Raw genomic sequence first — 20,094 nt, forward strand, 5'->3', positions numbered from 1 at the left:
GTGATATCAAAACCTTTTTATGACTCGATATTTTGACAATTCATTGCCATTGTGATATCTCTATTCCATTGTGTTTTCACAAACCTATTATAAACACCTAACATTTTAGAAAATTCATGGGATTTGGAAGTTCAACTACTTCTATGAAGGGCTGGGAAGGTGGCTCAGTGGTAGAGCGCTTGCCTTGCATGCCTGAGGCCCTGGGTTCGATTCCTCAGCACCACATAAGCAAAAAAAAAAAAAAAAGAAAGAAAGAAAGAAAGAAAGAAAGAAAGAAAGAAAGAAAGAAAGAAAGAAAGAAAGAAAGAAAGAAAGAAAGAAAGAAAGAAAAAGCCAGAGGGGGCGCTATGGCTCAAGTGGTAGAGCACTAGTCTTGAGCTGAAGAGCTGAGGGACAGCGCCCAGGCCCAGAGTTCAGGCCCCATGACCGGACCCCCCCCCCCCAAAAAAAAAAAAAAACAACAACTACTTCTATGAAATCGTAACCTCATTGTAAATTAGTAGGAATTCGAACTGGACATGTCATTGTAATATAAACTCGTGGCATCATGAACTCATTGTGCCTGTATCAACCCAATTGAACTCATCACCATTGTGACATTACCAATGCATTGTGACATAACATGGCCGATGTGGCTTCATGATCATACTACTATTTTATATCACTGTCTCATTATGTTTTCAAAAACCTAGAAAGATCTCATGACATGTAAGGCAATTCATGCACTTTGGGACTTCAATCTCTTTCTGTGAACTCATATCCTCATTTAGAATTAGTAGCAATTGAAATTGGATATGTCATTATGATATTACAAACTTGCTCTGACATGCTAACACATTGTGACATCACAAATGTATTGTGACTACATCACCAGTATGGCATCACCAACTAATTTTTACATCACTGTGACATCACGATAATGTTGTGACTTCCCAAAACTATTAGGACCTCTGAGTTGCTGTGAAGAAACACATGCCTTTGTGACATCAGTTATTTGTGTATCATGTCCTTGTTTTAATGACAATTGAGTTCAGACATGCCATTGTAACATCACAAGCCCTTTGTGTCATCACCAGTGTGACATCACAACGTCCTTATGACACCATCAGCTCATTTGAAATAACAAATATGATATTTCATTAGGACATCACATTGTCATTGTGTCCTCCTATATACATTGTGAATTCCTATTCTGTGATTTCATTCTATTTCATATGTGGCATGTATTTTGATATCACAAAACCATGGTGACCTCATAATCATTGTGATATCACATTGCCATTATGATATTTTTAACTTATGATGACATTACATACTTTTTCTCTCCTCATTACTTATGTGACATGCTCCCATTGTGATATTTTAGACCCTTTATGAGATGGTAAAGTCTTTTAAATCTCATAATGTTTCAGATATGACAAGTGATATCAGAAATCCACTGTGACATCATGACCATTGGGACATCATATTTCAAGATGTCATGACCACTGGGTCACATTGTAACATCACATACAGGTTAGAACTTCATCACATTTGGGACAACACAGGTTTTAGAATCATTACAGTCCCTGTTGAACTGATACACAGTGAATTAATAACAACTGAGATGTAGCATGCCATTGTGACATAATGAACCGACTGTGACATCAAAAACCTATTGTGACTTCATCCCAAGTATGGCATCACTAGTAAATCGTGACACCAAAACATTATGATATGATATTGTGACATCACTTTGATATTTTGATATCACTATCCCATTGTTTTTTCACAAACCTATGGTGACCTCATAACATTTAAGAAAATTCATCACCTTTGGGACTTCAAGCTACTTCTTTGAACTTCTGTCCTCATGTTGATTTCTTAGCAATTCAAATTCTACATATTGTGATATTACAAACTCATTGTGACATCAAAAACCAATTCTGACATCATCACCGTGATATACCACAAATTGTGAAAACATTGCTATTATGATATCACAATCACATTGTGACACTCCAAACCTATTATGACATCTTAGCTCCTTTGAAAAAACACAGTCCTTTTGTGTACCGATATCCTCATTGAAAACTACTGACAATTGAGATCATATATATGTGTGTGTGTGTGTGTGTGTGTGTGTGTAACATATATATACATATATGTATATATGTATGTATATATACATATATGTTACATATATATATATATGTAACAACACAAACCTTTGGACATCATCACCAGTGTGATATCACATTGTCTTTATGATACCATAAATTCATTGTGTCATTAGCAAACTACAATGGCATTATAGCATTATGACATTACATTTTCACTGAGATGTCATAGACACATAAAAACCTATTCTATGATTTTATTCTATTAAAAATATGCTATGTGGGTTATCCAAAAATCATTGTGACATCATAACCACTGTCACCTCACAATCCCTTTGTGATGTCACATTGCCAAGGTGATATCACTAACACACTGTGACATCATAAACCTATCCTGTCATAAATTTTGTGAAATGCAGGCATTGTGACATCTTAAGTGCTTTATGAGCTCATCAGTATTCAATCTCATATTTCATATATGATATGGGCTACCAGAAATCCACTGTGACATCATGATCATTCTGGCATGTCATGACCATTGTGTCACATTGTGACATCAAATAGTTGTTAGGACTTCATCACATTTGTGACAAATGCTTTTGGAGACATCACAGTCACTTTGTGAATTCAAATAATCTTTGTGAGTTAATTACAATTGAGTTCCACAATATTATTGTGACATTACCAACCCATTGTGTCATCACAAACGTATTGTGATTTCATCCTAATTATGACATCACCAACTAATTGTGCCATCAAAATATTATGACTTGATACTTTGACATCACATTAACAATACGAAATCACTATCCCAAAATTTTTCAAGCACTTAGTATGACCTTATAATACTTTGGAAAATTTGTGGCCATTGGGATATAAACCTACTTCTATGAACACATATACTTATGATCTATTAAGCACAAGACAATCTTTTGAGGCACAAGTAAGACAATAAGAAATTTATTTACAACAGAAATAGGCCTGTAAATACCGTGTCCTGCACTGGATACCCAGAGCCATGATTAGTCTCAGCAACCAAACCTCAGACCTCCAATGGGCAGCCCCACCCTTTGTCAATTGGTGTGCAAACTACCAGTCCCCAAAATTATGTTCTTCAAAGTTTCAAACTTCCCAGGGTAAGGCTTTTTCCTTTTCCCTTTCTCCCTCCTTTGCTACAGACCTGGCCTTCCTTCCAGATCGTTCCCATTTTTCCCTTCCATCACTTCCTACTTCTGTTCAGGCCACTCCACTCTCCATAGGCTTGTCCTGCTCTGATCCTGTGGCCAGTTGCTATCCTTCCCCTCCTGCTCTCTCTCAAAGTCTTTTTCTCCCAAAATGTTCCTCTCACGTTGTCTCACCACTTACTTCCTTTCAGGTGTTTTCCATCTTTCTCTATGTTCTGTAACTTTGAACATGCTGCCTGTATATAGGCTATACCCTTTTCCCACCCTAAAGGGACTCCTAGCTAACTGTATTTAGCTATCATTTCCCAAACTGCCCAATGCCCAATCAGTTTATAACAGCTCACCCTGGAGGTTTGAAACAACACCTCTTCCAAGAGCATGAATTCCCCATTCAGTGGCCATCTGCACCCTCTGAAGCAGACAAGACCATGGGGCAATGATGATTATCAGGCTTCACTGATTATTGGGGCACCATTGGATATTAGTGTGTGCCCATGGTGAACTAGTGAAACTCATAGTAACCAAGAACCATTGTGACATCACTTTGCCTTTGTGAAATCAATGTCCCATATTTTTTTAATTCCAAGTATTCAATATTATTAAAGTAACTTCCAGTGATTACAGTGGACCAATTACTATCACTTACTTTTATACCAATATTTCAAACTAGGGAGGCTGAGTGGATTCACAGCAGCCTGCCAGCCAGGGAGTGATGCCTCTTAATGGAAGTGGCCCCTGACATGGGCAGCTGCTGGAGGAGTGTCCACAGTGGAGCGGGGATTCTTGATGGTCTCATCGACACATACAATAAGGCATGCAGCTTCAGAGGCTGCTGTCAAGGCCTTGATCTGCACCATAGCTGGCTCACTCACGAAGGCCTGGAAGTTGTCTGAAATGTCCTCATTGTTGACATCCACCCCATACCACATGCCCTTCTGGGCATGCCTAGCTCGCAGCTTGTTGAGAATGTTTGTGGCATCAAAACCAGCATTGTCACACAATTGGCATGTGATACTCGGCAAAACCTTGGCATAGAATAGACACATGAAGACATGCTCAACCTCCCTAGCCATAAAAGAAATGCAAATCAAAACAACATTGAGATACCACCTCACTCCAGTTAGAATGGCAAAAATCAAGAACTCTAACAACAACAGATGCTGGAGGGGATGTGGACAGAAGGGAACCTTACTTCATTGTTGGTGGGAATGTAAACTTGTTCAACCACTTTGGAAAGCAGTATGGAGGTTCCTCAAAAGACTCCACATAGAACTCCCCTATGACCCAGCAATCCCACTTTTGGGCATTTACCCAAATGTTTACAAACAAGACCACACTAAAGCTACCAGCACAACAATGTTTATTGCAGCATTATTTACCATAGCTAAGATATGGAACCAACCCAGATACCCCTCAGTAGATGAATGGATCAAGAAAATGTGGTATATATACACAATGGAATTCTATGCCTCCATCAGAAAGAATGACATTGCCCCATTTGTTAGGAAATGGAAAAACTTGGAAAAAATTATATTAAGTGAAGTAAGCCAGGCCCAAAGAAACATAGGTCCCATGGTTTCCCTTATTTGCAATATCTAGTATATGTATGAGTCAAGCGGAAAAGGTCAGATAATGTGAAAATGAACCCTTAGATATGTATTTTAATGTTTTTTTCTTTCATGCATGTGTTTCTAACGCACTTATAAGATTATTTCTTTGTTGCTTTGTATGTCCCTCCCCCACAATATAACCCCTGCTTTCACTATATTTGATGTCAGTATGACTTGTGGAGGAGATAGGGAAAAACCAGTTGTTTAAGGATACAGGTGGACCTGTTGCAACAATGAGAAGTACAAGTTGTCATGTCCAAAACGAGCTTTACAACGTCGGTGCGGGGGGGGGGGGGAAGGGGAAGGGGAGGAAGGAGAAGAATTGGGATTGGGGGGGAGGGAGGAGGCTGGGAAGGGATGTGAAGGGTAAACCAAAGGAGGAGGCTGCAATGCTTGGTAAGAAATGTACGCATTATCCTGCCCATGTAATTGTAACCCCTCTGTACAGTATGTTCACAAATAAAATTAAATTAAATTAAGAAAAAAAAAACCTTGGCATAGGCGCCAATCAACAGTTGCTGCTTTCCTGGAATAGTCCTTGAGTATTCTCACAGGTAGTTGGAAATCTCCATCTCAATGTTCCCACCATCAGCCACCACTGATCATTCTTAATGGCTCTTCTGACATCAATATGGCATCATGAAGGGATTTCTTTATCCCCTTCATGAACTGTTCAGCACCACCACAGAGGATGAAGGTTAAAGTTTTGGCCTTGGGGCAGCCAGTGAAGAAGTTGTGTCTCTTCAAACACCTGGCAATGACCCAAAACATCTGCACTCAGAGTATTCATTGTGGTCAGAATTGAACCTCCACAGGCCATCATTGTCCTTTTCAGATCCTTCTCAGGCATACGGCCTGCACAGAACCTGTCCCTGTAAGCAAAGTACTGCATGGACACATCTCCAATGGGGAGTTTAGACAAAATAACTTTGGCTCTAGATTGGTAAATCTTCTATAATTTCTCATAGAGAATGTTCCATTCAGCATCAATTGCCTGATAAAATTCCAGTGTGTGGACTCTGAGTTCAGCATTATCCTTCTCAGCTTTCAGCTCCAGTTCAACATTTAAAAGGGCAATCATGGGGTTTTTGTACTTCTTAGGTTGCATTTCAAACCCAGCATAAGAGAAAGCCTTCTTAAATGCAATCCCAGCTACTAGCTGAGATTCCTCTAACGCTCTACTCTGGACCTTCTCAATTCCAATCATTTAAGCTGCAGCAATTCATTGAGCATCATTTCAGCATCAACCACCATTTCTGCTAGGAAATGAGCTTCGAGTTCAGAGTCGTCATGGCATCCTTCTCTAGCAGCTTCCTCTTTTCTACTTTATCTTCTTTCTTCACAGTCACAGAAATTTCTTTGATCTTGTTAACTGACAACTGTGTGGCTGTGTGGAAATCTGGGATGATCATCTGAGGGTGGAGACCTTCCTCCATATACGGTTTCACCTTCATCAGAAACTCTGCAGCCAGTAGGGTCACGGAGGTAGTGTCATCCCCTACCTCGGCATCATGGGATTTGGCAATGTCCACTAAAGTTTTTGCTGCAGGATGGACAACATCAAGAAGTTCCAGAATAGTCACTCCATCATTAGAAATTGTTCCTTTGCCTCAGCCATCCACAATAAGCTTGTCTATGCCACGGGGACCCAAAGTGGTTCTTACAGCCTCAGCAATCACCTGGCAGGCACTGATGTTACTCACAGGCTTAGGGATGCCTTGGGAGCTATTGGTCCCTTCTTTTAGCAGGATAACTGGTGTGGGTATCATTTTGTAAGCTTATTCAGTGGCCCCCAACTTTGCTGTCGGTGTTCAGGCTGCCCAGCAATCCCACAATGCCTCTTGCCGAAAAGACAATGTCCCATATTTTTTTACAAACTACTATGACCTCAGCCCAGTCTGAACAAGTGGCTACTAGTACTAACACATACCAAGACTATACATTCCAGACTTTACCGCTGTGAAATCCGCTTCCCAAAATTCAGCAGGTGTGGTTGCTTGCATAAACACCCTCTCCATATGTTACAGCTTTCCCACATTTACCTGATGCAACTTTCTACATATGTCACATAGGCTTGTCAGGCTGAGGGCCCACTGGTTTTCAAAACAGTTTTAGGCAGTGACACGGGGCAATTTACAGGGTTGTATAATAACCAGACATAAAAAGAGAGAAGGCTGGTAACCATTTTTCATAAGTTGCCACCACATTTGCAAGCTAGTTACCATTGTTTTGACTTCTTCCTTTAATCTTTATGACTAGTACCTCTAGAGACCTCACTGGTTTTAGAATGGTCTCCTGAGCTATCTGATCAGCTCACTTGTTTCCATGAGTCTCAGGATCTCTAGTTTCTTTAAATTCTAGTTAGTACTCTGAACCTCAGTCTGGAGCTTGGCGACTTCTTCTGTTTTTTTCCTCCTCCTTTTCATTCATGAAAGCTTGTTTCCATGATCCCAATCTCCTTCTCAAAGTCCTGCTTAACCTGAAAGTGTTCTGCCAGGGTCACAGGAGAGTCCTGTCTGACTGCTGCTCTTTCTCACAGCACCTTTGCTTGCTCTTTAGCTCCTCCTTAAAGTTCTCAGTTGTGTTATTGAGAGGATTTGTTTTCCACCTCCACCTGTTCCATTGGTGCATGATGCTTCTGCATGTTATTTATTATGAGTATCTCAGGAGTCTGTTTGTAGTTTCTTGTTCTTCTTTTCACTTCTGTGTATTTTTGTGACAGATCTTTCAACTGTTTAGCTTTTCTGTTTCTCTGCCTAATGCTCCTTCCCTTCCCATGATAGTATGTGTGTTGTTTGATTAACAATAGCTCAAGCCTGACATTTTTCTGTTCAATTGTTTTGGCCTCCTCTTCTATGACACGGCACTAACCAACTAATTTCTTTCTATGTTGCTTTGAATTTCTGTTCACACTTCAAATATTATAATTGGTTTATACTTCAGCCTAATACATTCTTGTATCATGTCCAGCTCCTTTTTATGGGCCTTGACTTGCACATGCAGCATCAGTATATCATACTTGCCTCAATTTTATTGAGCAAGGACGGTAGTGGTGGTATTCTGCTCCTTCTTCAGCCTCTGAACTGTGGTCCCCAGCTTTGCCTCAACTCACTGAGGTTGATGTATTTGGAATTAATTTGAGTGTTTTCCAGGATCATTTTTATGATTTTGTTCTCACTTTTGATTCTCACAAGTTCCTGATTTATGTCTTCAAATCATTTCTTCACATTCCATAATTTTCGGTTTTCTCCAGCATGCTGTTCAATGTGCTTTTAACCTCTTAATGGGTTTTCAGTGGTAGTTATTGGAGATTTAGTCTTTTTTCAATCCTGTTTCAGACAGAAATGTGTAAATTTTTTCTTTGCCTCATACCTTGTGAAGTTCAGAGAGCTAAATTTTTAATTAAGTACAGGTGGATTTCAGAGCCCCAATCTTCCCATGTTTCCCCAGAGATATGAACACATTTTCCAATAGGCTAAGATCCTTACTTAACCTGTCATTTTCTCTTTCTCCTCCTTGGATATTCCTTTTCCCAGGGTCTATTTTGCTTTCAATAATCATACTGACCTAGTCCTAGAGATTCCCTACTGCCATTTGCAAATGAATTATACTGTCTTTGCCGAGTGTGTCTTGATCCCTGTTCTGGTGCTGCTGCCAAAACTTGATACCCTTTCTTAGACTGGTTTCCTTCCAGGATATCTTTGTTATCAAACACTCCCTGGGCAACAGCCGCCCACTCATAACATCTTTCCCTCAAAACCTAACTTTTGAAGCTTTCTTCTACTGTCTGGTGCCAGCTGGGTAATGAAGTCCATATTTAGGGCTCTTCCCTCTCTTAGTCATCAGGATCTATAGGCTATAGGTCCTATAGGCCTCCAGTAGCTATTCTAGAAAAGTGTCAGGGGATAAACTGGAGTTGTACAGTCTTGCTTACCTTAGATCAATGAGTTTGTGTCCTAATCACTGCCTGGATCCCAGCAGAGTCTGATACTTGGTAAGTACTTCCTTACCTCAATCAATACTGTAATACCAGGTTGGTTTAGTCTGGGAAAAGACTTGCTCTGAATGCACTGGGTCAACAATGTGGGGACAATCTGGTCCAAGGACCAACTTCAAATCACTGTGCCAGATTCACTCCATTTCCTCCCAGGTGAAAAGCACCTGTAAAACTTGATGACAATCATCTCAGCTAAACTGGTGCATGAAAAATACTGTCTCTGATAAGGAGTTGAGCCCCTGAGATTTTTCAAAAAAAGGTACACTTTGGTTTTTCCAGACATAAAGGTCACTAGTTGTAAAGGAAACATGCATTAGAAATGGGGCTTTCCCACTATCTCCCCCATGCACATGTTTCAAGGGTAATAAGGGGACCATACCACCTTGAATTACATAAAGTTGGTGGTACAACTTCTGGTATGGGGGGTACTGAGCATTAGAGGTGTTGATGGCACAGAATATGAGGGAAAGTAATCCAGTGGTCTTGCTCTGGGGGATCGTATGACACAGGGGAGAAGATTTTTCAGTTATGAGAGCTTTAGGACATTGTTCCTCCATCCTGCAATAAAGGAGTATACAGGACATAGAACTATCAGCAAACACACACAGATGGATAGCCATAGACACTTAATTCACATGCGCTACATGTCTCAAAGATGACCTCTTAGGGATGTCTCAGAAGGCCTATTGAGGAGGCCCAATATGATCTCTCAAGGAGGTCCCAGATGGTTTCCCAAGGAAGCCCCGGATGACTTCCAGAGGATGTCATAGATAGCCTAATGAGAAGGCCCAGTATTACCTCTGGAGGAAGCCGCAGATACCATCCAGAGGAGGTAAAGGTAAAGTCATGAGGAGGTTCCAGATGGCTTCTCAAGGAAACCCCAGATGACCTCCAAAGTAGGTCAGAGATTGCCTCTTAAGGAAGCCCCTGATCATCTCCTGATGGCTTCCAACGTAGCCCCAGATGATCTATGAAGGAATTCCCAGAGGCCTCTTGAGGAAGTCCCTGATGACCCTCTCGAGAAAGCCCCAAATAATCTCCTGAGGAGGTTCCAGATTGTTTCTTGAGGAAGCCCAGCTTACCTCCAGAGGAGGCTCCAAATGGTTTCTCAAGGAAGCCCCAGATGACCTCCAGATGAGACCCCAGACAGCTTAAGGTAACCCAAGATGGCCTCAATAGGAGGTCTCAGATAGCCTCTCAATGAGGTAACAGGGGCCTCTCATGGAGGCCTCAGATGACCTCCAGATGAGGTCCTAATGGATTCTTGAAAGAAGGAAAAAGTCAAGGTCAGAAGAACGAAGGAGGGATGGAAGGGAAGAAGGAGGAAGAATGGGAGGAATAAAGGGAAGAAGGAGGGAATGAAAAGAGGGAGGAAGGAAAGAAGGTAGGAAAACCGAGAAGAATTCAGGGAAGGAGGAGGAAAGTCAGGAAAGAAGAAGGTAATGAAAGGAGGGAGGACAAAAGGAAGGAAGGAGGAGGAACAGAAAAGAAGAAGAAGGTATTAAGGGAGGGAGGCAAATAGGAAGAAAGGAGTGAATGAAAAATGAGAGTGAGGATGGAAAGAATAGAAAAAGGAAGGGAGGAAAAGGGGTAAAAAGAAGGGTAAGCTGGAAGTAAGGAAGAAGGGAAATTAGGAAAGAGAGAAGAATTGTGAGCTTGACACACTGTGGAGGAAGCTCTTCGGTTCACAGCTGGGGTGTGTGAACTTACTGGGTTTTCTTCCTGGGTTTTGCTGGCCATGTGGATGTCCATTGAACTGGAATCTGATGTTGTGTTTTTGTGTGTCCAGGGGCTGAAGGGGGTTGAGGGCACCTAGTGACTGGGAGGTGCCTGTAATTTGGCCCTATATATGTGGTGTGAAATTTAAATGCTAAAGGATCACATCTTTGACTCCAGGCTATTCTGCTTTGCCAGTTCACAGCCAGCCAATGCTGATTCAGCCCCGGACTCTTTCTGTTCCAGAGGGTGGTCAAGAATAAATTCACAAAAATGACAAGGAGAAGGAAGAGGAAACAGAGGATGCTGGTGATCAGAGTTATTCGGTTATCTTCCTCACAGTGTGTTCAGGGCTTTGTCTGATTTATCCCCAGTGCCCCAGGTAGGAGTTGGGGGCCAGAGTGGGGATGGTAAGAGACAGGGGGCAGCTGCCTCACTCCTCCTCATCCTCCTGTTCTGCTTCCTACTCCTTCACCTCCATCTCTCCCAAGGTAGCCATGGACTCCCACTGGATTACCATCTGGGAAAGGCATAGGCCATGCTGCAGTCAAATCGGTCATAGGAAGCCAGTGACAGGATACTCTGGGTGAGAGCTGATGGAGAAAGCTGGAGGGGGTGTAGAGAGGGTAAGAGATATATGGCAGTCACAGGAATGGAACAAGATTTAAGGCTTTGGGTCCCATCACAGGAAAGATTCTGTTTGTGCAGATCTGACCTCACTCACAAAAGATTAGTTGGTTGACTGGTCCAGAAAGTGAGTTATTTGGTTGGTTGTTGGGTTGTTGGGTGGCTTGGTAGGTTGGTTAATTAGCTTTTCTCACTTGATAGTTCATACAAGAGTCTCTATGAACCTGGTGTCTAGGCTCATGTGAACAAATGATACTTGGATCTCAAACTCCTGCACTAATATGATTTCATACATGAGGCACTAGTGCGAGGCTTGATGAAACTTTTTTATTAAACTTTGGAAACATACATTTACTCAGAATTTCTGCCTCTGTTTATGCAAATAATGTTTATTTATATATGCTTGATGCAAATATACAAAGGGAGCTAGAAAAGGATATGTGAAAACATCCCCAATGAAGGGTCATCACAGGTGTCTCCTTTACAAAACACAATAGCAGAAACTGTCTCTCCTATATCTCTAGAACTTACTGTAGCAGTGTTAAATTAGGAAAAATATAATTTTCTTACCGCAATTGTGTCAACCTTCAAATATTGTGAATTTTTGAGAAAATAAGACCAGTTTTTCAATCAATACCCTAGATACAGAAAGAGATACAATGAATCTCTCCATCTTATAAGGTTATTACCACGGCCTGAAATCTAAAGGATTGAAGCTGAATTCAGGTCATAGGATAAGAGTGGATGTCTTAACATATTAAAATTTAACATCTAAGAATGTGAGGAATTTACATTTTTGCCACTAGGCAATGGTGAATGAAAGGAAAATACCTCCAAAGTTAGTGAAATCTGGCAAACACAGTTTAAAATAATTGTCCAACACAAAACATCTTGCCCATGCTCTGCTTTAGAAATACACAAATTTAACTTCAACTGTCATAGTTTCTATGAAATTCTCCAAAGTTTTCAGAAGAAGTAGAATAGTCACTCCATGACATTACTTCCCACATACTTTCATGTCATTCACATCATTTTCCAACATTTACCTTAAAAAAGGATATTGAAATGTGTTCATGAACTGATCACTTTATGTGCTACCAATAATTTCTACTGAAACATTACCTTTCTACATTTCCCCAGATGGTATGGTAATCTTCACAATCTAAGATTTTGATTTTTATCATAGGAACACTGCAATAAACTCTCAGGACCCACAGATTGTTCTGAAAATGAAAAGAAAATGTATTGGAGTGAAAGCAAAATATTGTGGAAAATACTAACCTTTGGTCTTATTCCCTTTAAGATCTGTAGAATCCCTATTAGGAGAATGAAGATTCAAAATATGTCAAAATATTTTGAAAATTACCTTCTGATGCACTCACACTTCCCTGCAAATACTTCTTACTTTTTTCTTTATGAAAATAGTCATTATAGTTAAGCAATTATTGTTTGAGTCAATTGGCATTGTTTCCCTGTATCGTCTTCTAAGAGTATACACCCACAGAGGGCTTATTATTTACCTGCATTTTTACAACTCAATGAAGAAAAAGCCCAAAATTTACTTGCTTTCTTGCATCTCAATCTGGAATATATGATCTCAAAGTTATAATTATCATCATGTCTAAAATTTCAGAGTCCATAAAGAGTAATGTTACCTACCCTGTTCTCGCTGCTACTGCGAATATAAATTCTGGGATTCAAAAAAAGAAGAAAATACGGTGAACTCGACCAGGCAAATAATTTCCAAAAATATGTGTATGTTCTTCCACTGACAGGCAAGTAAATGTCAACAAGTCGAGTGGGAGAAAAATTCACAGAGAAAAATCATGACTAAATATTTCAAAATCAGATGACATAAATGAAATTGTTTCTTTAGTGAAATATAAAGCAAATAGGTAGCATATATTCCTCGCTAAATATTTTTGTGGCTAGACACACATGAACTGAAATACATTGATTTTTCTCTTTATTTCACAGAGTAGGATCACTTACAGTTAGCAATAGAAATACGTAATTTTTGAATGCAACACAATCCCATAATTTTCACGTATTTGTTTTCTCCATCATAGGCAACTAGTAAAGGAAAATATGCCATGCCATCTTTTGAGTGAATTTGGAAAAGCTTTTCTAAATTATGGATGTCTGAATTAACCAATTCCATACACCCTTTTAAAATATCAAACACCTATAAAATATACAGTCATCTGAAGGAGGATTTGCCATTCTCCTACATCTATCTTGATTCCTGCTAGGATTATAAGATCAGTAGGAATAATTATTCAGAAAACTGCTTCTTAGAGAAGATACGTACCACAAAACAAAGGAATCATGGTGAATCATGAGAGTCACAGTTTGAGATTGGGACTGTTGTTCAATAAGTAGTAAATTTCAGTAGAACAGTGCCTAGTTGACCATGAGGGAGAGCCAGAAGACATTTAAACACAGGACTCACACAAATGAGATGGGAATATAAGCAAATTTCAAGATCGCCAGAATGGAAAGTGCTATTTTCGGATGTGTGGTGAAGTAAAGTATTTTGATTCTTTCATCCAGTGCCCACTTGGAGAAAATTTTAGTAAGTACATCTTGCGATGTCACTTATAGAAAGAAAACAAGCCATTAAGAGAAAAAAGTCCCAGTGACGTCCAAGAGCCAAATAGGTATCATGTATATGGAAGATATGGAAGAAGGAAATGAAAGCAAGGAACTGCTACCTGTCCCCTAAAATTAACTGGATTCACCAAACAAGTTCAATTTCAGTTCCTCCACATGATGGAAGATATCCCACTCTTAGGTTTTCTAGAGCAATCGATACTTCTGTATAGAGTCTTCTCAGTTTGGAGCCACGATTATTGTGATGTAGCCAATAATCCTCACTTCTTTTTAACGAACTGAGGAAATTCAACCCTACTTTCCTATGGAAATAGAAATGCTTCTGCTAGCCTGAAACCAGGAGACAATATCTCATTTTCTCTTATATGCATTGTTGGATTATAATTCTGTGGAAGAGAAGTGCGTGAGCATTCATTAGTTAAATACTGTGAATTGATTTCCCATACTTTTCATATATGTATGTGTGTGTGGTTGAGAAAGAGAGAGGGTGTGTGATTTATTTGTTTTAAGGATACTGTAAAGAGAGCTGACAGTTACATGAACAAGATAATGAGTCCATTTCCAATCGAGCATTTTTACCCTCCTTGATTTTTCCCTACGATGCATTTCCTCCCTACCTCCCCAACTCACCCTTCCCCAATGCAATGTAGTAAAGTTTGTTTACAACATAGTGTTTTGTACATTTCATTGTTACATAGGTTCAACCTTATATGAGCATTTTGTTTTTCCTTTCCTCTCCCCAAATTAGAGTAGTTTATATACAAGATTCAGGGCAGCAACGTCAAATAAAATGAGAACAGGGCTTATACCATGGACGAGGATTATCCCTGCCCCATGGAATAACCCTTGCTTTCACTGAATATGATATGAGTATAATTTGTGGAGGGGAAGAGAAAAAACAAATCGTTAAAATAGGGACACAGGTGGACCCATTGCAACAATGAGATATACAAGTCATTATGTTGGAAAACGAACTGTACAACTTTGATGGGGAGGAGGGAGGAGGAGGATTCTGTGGGGGGGGGCGAGGATGGGAAGGGATGGGAAGGGGAAACAAAGGAGAAGGCTATAATTCTTGATAAGAAATGTACTCATTATCTTGCCCATGTAATTGTAATCGCTCTGTACACTATTTTCACAAATAAAAAAATTACATGGTACGTTACAAATACATTAGGAACAACAGCAAGAAAGAGAAAAGATACTTTGTGTCCCTGTCTTGGGGTTCATTTCACTTAACACCATCTTATATGGTCACATGAACATAGTTTTTGGCCTTTCCTGCTTGTCCTACACATGTACTATTTATTGCAAATAAGGGAAAGCATGGGACCTAGGTTTCTTTGGGACCGTCTTACTCACTTAATAAATTTTTTCCAAGTCTTTCCATTCTCTAACAAATGGGGCAATGTCATTCTTTCTGATGGAGGCATAGAATTCCATTGTTTATGTATATACCACATTTTCCTAATCCATTCATCTACTGAGGGGCATCTGTGTTGCTTCCATATCTTAGCTATGGTAAATAATGCTGAAATAAACATGTGTGTTGCTAATCTCGATATGGCCTTATTTGTGATCGTTTGCTGAAATGACCAAAAGTGGTATTGTGGATCATTTGGGAGCTCTATGTGGAGTCTTTTCAGGAAACTCCATACTGCTTTCCAAAGTGGTTGAAAAAATTTTTACTCCCACAAAAAATGCAGTAGGGTTCCCTTCTGGCCACATCCCCTCCAGCATCTGTTATTTTTAGAGTTCTTATTATAGCCATTCTAAATGGGGTGAGGTGGAATCTCAATGTTGTTTGGAGCTGCTTTTCTCGTATGGCTATAAAGATTGAGCTTTTCTTCATGCTTCTATTGGCCATTCTTATTTCCTCATCATAGAATTTTGTTTTTAAGTGTTTAGCTCACTTATTTATTGGGCAGTGTTTTCTTTGAATATTGGTTGGGGGATTTAAATTTTTGCATTCCAAGTAATTTTAGATATGAGACTCGTATCTGTTTTATGGGTAGTAAAGGTCTTCTTCCAACCTGTGGACTTTATATTGATCTAGCTAGCTTTGCCATAGAGAAGCCTGACAGATTCATGCCATTATATTTGTCCAACCTTTACTTTTTGTGTGTGTTTCTGGGTCTCTATTAAGAAAATTTCAGCTTGTGCCAAGGAGACCTAGGGTTTCTCCTATTATTTCTGGTAATGTCTTCAGTGTGTCTGCTTTGTCTCTGAGGTCTTTGATAAATTTGGAGTAGATTCTGCTGCAGGGTGATATATAAGGATCCAGCTTTAGTTTTCTATGGATGATTAACCAATTTTGCCTGCACCATTTACTGAAGAGGCTGCCTTTCTTCCACTCTATTTTTAGCTCCCTTATTGAGTGTTAGATGGCTATAGGGCTGTGGGTTCATTTCTGGGTTTTCAGTTCTATTCCATTGCTATTCATGTCTGTTCTTGTGCCAGTACCACGCTGTTTTGCTTACTATGGCTTTGTAGTGGAGTTTGATATTTTGTATTGTTATGTCTCCAACACTGTTCTTTCTGATGTTTCTTTTTTCTATTCGGGTATCTTACTGTGCCATACGAATATTTGGATTGCTTCTTCTATGCCATTAAAGAATGAGGTTGGAATATTGATAGTTATTGCAATTAATTTGTAGATAGCCTTTGGAAATATTGCTATTTTAACGATATTGATCCTTCCAATCCAGAAGTATGGGAAGTTTTTCCGCTTCCTACGTTTTGCTTTGATTTCCTTTTTCATGTTTTTAAAGAGGTCCTTCACTTCGTTAGTTAAGATAACATCTACATATTTTAATTTTTGTGGGGCTATTACAAAAGTGTTGTTTTCCTGGTTTCAGCTCTGTTCTTATCATTGTTAACATACAGAAAAGTCATTGAATTTTGAAGGTTAGTTTTATAACCTGCTACGTTGCCAAAGTTTTGAATTAGCTCGTGAAATTTGGGAGTGGAGTCCATGGGATTCTTTAAATATAACATCAGGTAATCGGCAAAGAGGGAGAGTTTTACTTCATCTGTTCTTTTTGACTCCCCTTTATGTTTGCATTGAATTGCCAATACATGCATGAAATATGTACAACATATCTGGCCAAATAGAAATGTCAATACCTCCAGTGTACACCCAACGATTTCTTCTTAGCATCAGCATGAATTTTAAGAAATTAAAGAAATATCAAGGAAATATGAGATTGTTATAAGGGTTTAAGACACTTTGTTATAGTGAGAAATCTAGATTGTCATGATAACTCTTTTTGAATTTTGGTAAGATATTTGTTCAATCCAAAATTCCAATGCTGTCTAATTTCCATATAATGTGTGGTAGTTATACTATCCTCCCAGTGGATTTTTTAGTGAGTACAAATTTATTTGTCCTAATTGATGCATCTTTTCAATTTTATATAATTGATATTGATACAGTTTCTTTTAAGGTAATAATCTATTAGGCTCTCTGTTGATATATTTTGTTATCTTTGAATGTGACTATGAAATATTCAAATACCTCATGTGGAAAAAAGTTCAATTTAGCTAATACTCAGAGTTGGATATTGGATAGGTCATGTAAGACATGCATGATGCTTAAACTACAAGATTGTTAATAATAAAAAATGGAATTCTTTGCACTAACATCATATTAATCTGCAAATTTCAAACCATTTCTATTAAAAAATAATGTGAATTAAAACTCCAATGAGATTGCTACTTACTCCAGTTTCAGTGGTACATATTAAGAAAAGAAATCATATCACAAGCTGGGAATAGTAGTAGCCTGTTGTATGAATGTAAACAACGTTCCAACACCTTGGAAAGCTTTGTGTCGTTTCTTCAAATATTAAAGAGAGCTCCTCCTTTATCCAGAAATCCATTCACTTGCATTTTTCCAAAAGTTCACAATTAAGGATACAATTCAGATACCAATATGAGTATGATCATTTTGTCATTACTTACCATAGTCTGGCTATGAAACCAACACTGTTAAGTAAATGCATTTTGGTGTACTACCTATAATCACATCACGAAATGTTCACAAATTGCATTTTGAATAAAGCTCTACGAGAGTAAATGGAATTCTGTTGAGAAAGTTGTTAATATTATAGATCTTCAGCTTTTTCCTTCTTAAAAAAATCTATTCTTACTGGGCGCTGTTTTTCAAGTTTGTAATCCTAGATACACAGGAGGCTAAGATCTGAGGATCATAGATGAAGGCCACACTGATATCTCCAATAATCCACGCAAAAACCATTCAGTGCTGTGACTCAGTCAATAGATTCTCCTTGAGCTGAAGAGTGCAGAGACAGATAGCAAGAATTGAAACACCACAACTGGCTATATATATAGTATATGTATATATGTATTATACACTTACATATATATTCTTCAAGTCAACATATAAAAAGAATTATACCAGTGTTCACATATTTCAGTAAGATTTCACAACCTAATTTCTGATGAGAATACCTTAGTCCTACACACATGCACGCACAAACATACACACACACACACATACATGAACACACACACAAACACAGAGTTAACACCCCAAAAATAAACATTTAAGAATGAATGATGATGTGGCTTGTCACTAAACCAAATTGCTTAACCAGGACAGAATCCCACTTTGAAGAGTCATTTATTCACTCACTCACATTTTCCTGTGCCTTTAATTGCTTTACCCAAAACTCATTCAACTCGAAAAAAACACATTGTGGATGAAATTTGAAAAAATAAGACAAAACACCACACATGTTAATTCCACTTGAGATTCTGGGATATTTAGATGTCGTACAATTGGGCATTCAGTTGAAGCCATAGAATAATATTTTATCCCAAAACCAATGTATTTTGATGCCAAATTTGTAACTTTTCCCTTTGAACGTACTTGAATTTAGGTCGTGGCCTACTTTCAGAGTATGTCCTAGTGAAGTTTTTCATTGCAGATTAGAATTACAAGCAATATTTGCCTTCTCTCACCATTTTGTACATTAGAATATTAATGTTCACAATAATTTGGTTTGAAAATTATCATACAACTGCTACACTGCATCTTTCAGTGTGGGGCATATACATCCATTGAAAATTTCAATGAGTTATAGAATATCCTAATTCTTTATTTCATACTATATGCAGTACACACTAAATGAAGCATCCTAATCAAAGACAAAACAAAACAAAAAGAAAACACCATACCATATAGCACAGTATGTTTATATTTCAATGATTTGACAATTCCTAACATTAAAATATTCATTCAAAGCTGAAATGGATGATTTGACAAAGTCAGAAATATCTGTAGGTGTTTGTGACTCCAACAAGTAATTAAATATGATTATATGTACAATTACATATTAATTCATATACATTCATAATAACTTGGCTAGAGTTAATCAAGAAAATGAAAAAAGATTCACTGGTTGCATTCACCATATACTAATTCATTTCAATTGCAGTTCAAGCAATGAGAAACACTTTAAAATCATGGGTTCATTTCTAAATGGATTAGCACATGAATCGAATCCAGTTACATTTGTTTGTATAATAATCTTAAATAAATTTCTCTAGTTCGAAAATGGGTAGCATCAATATTCATGGATAGATTGAAAGATACCTGAAAATTGAAAATGGCACTGATGAATATACTCAAGTAATGATGTGCTCTGAAGTCCTTATAGATCGATGTAAGTTGCTAATTGCCAAGCCAGATAATGAAGAGTAATCATGATATACTGTGTTTCCTAACAAGTAGCAAGCGGGTTGTCCATCACTGGTTACTGAGTGCATGGAGGACAAAGCTTGAGCTTGCAATAAAGGACTCCTTGCTGTTTTCATTGATCATGGTCTCTGGTGGTCTGTGAGGGAGCATCTGAAAACAGGTATTACATGTGGGAGCTCGTCCAGGATTTCCCCCACTGCCCCCAGAAGCCCATCCAGACACCGGATCAGTGAGTCGTCTATCTGGCTGGTGAGTAGGAGTGCAGCTGCTTCATGTTAAATGTTTTATGTCTGACTTGCAAGTAGGGTTTTTTTCCCTGGGGACTGGCAAGAAACATTGTCTTTTGGCACTTTGCCTTTGGAAGGGGAGGTCTGCCCTCAGCCACTGTGGGTTGAAGGTGACTCTGTCTCCCTGTGGGGATGCTCTGGCCTCCACCACTGTGGGTTAAGGGTGAAGCCACCTCCTAGTGGGGACACCGGACTTCCCCTGTCTTTTGACAGACTTTGCCTTTGGAAGAGGACAT

General features: G+C 38.8%; 1 pseudogene; it reads right to left on the bottom strand.

The window, feature by feature from the left end:
* Positions 1 to 3,863: 3,863 nt before the first annotated feature.
* LOC122095383 lies at positions 3,864 to 6,662 on the bottom strand (annotated as a pseudogene).
* Positions 6,663 to 20,094: the final 13,432 nt, after the last annotated feature.

This window comes from Dipodomys spectabilis, unplaced genomic scaffold (genome assembly GCF_019054845.1).
Source record: "Dipodomys spectabilis isolate Male_0828 unplaced genomic scaffold, ASM1905484v1 ptg000346l, whole genome shotgun sequence".
NCBI lineage: Eukaryota > Metazoa > Chordata > Mammalia > Rodentia > Heteromyidae > Dipodomys > Dipodomys spectabilis.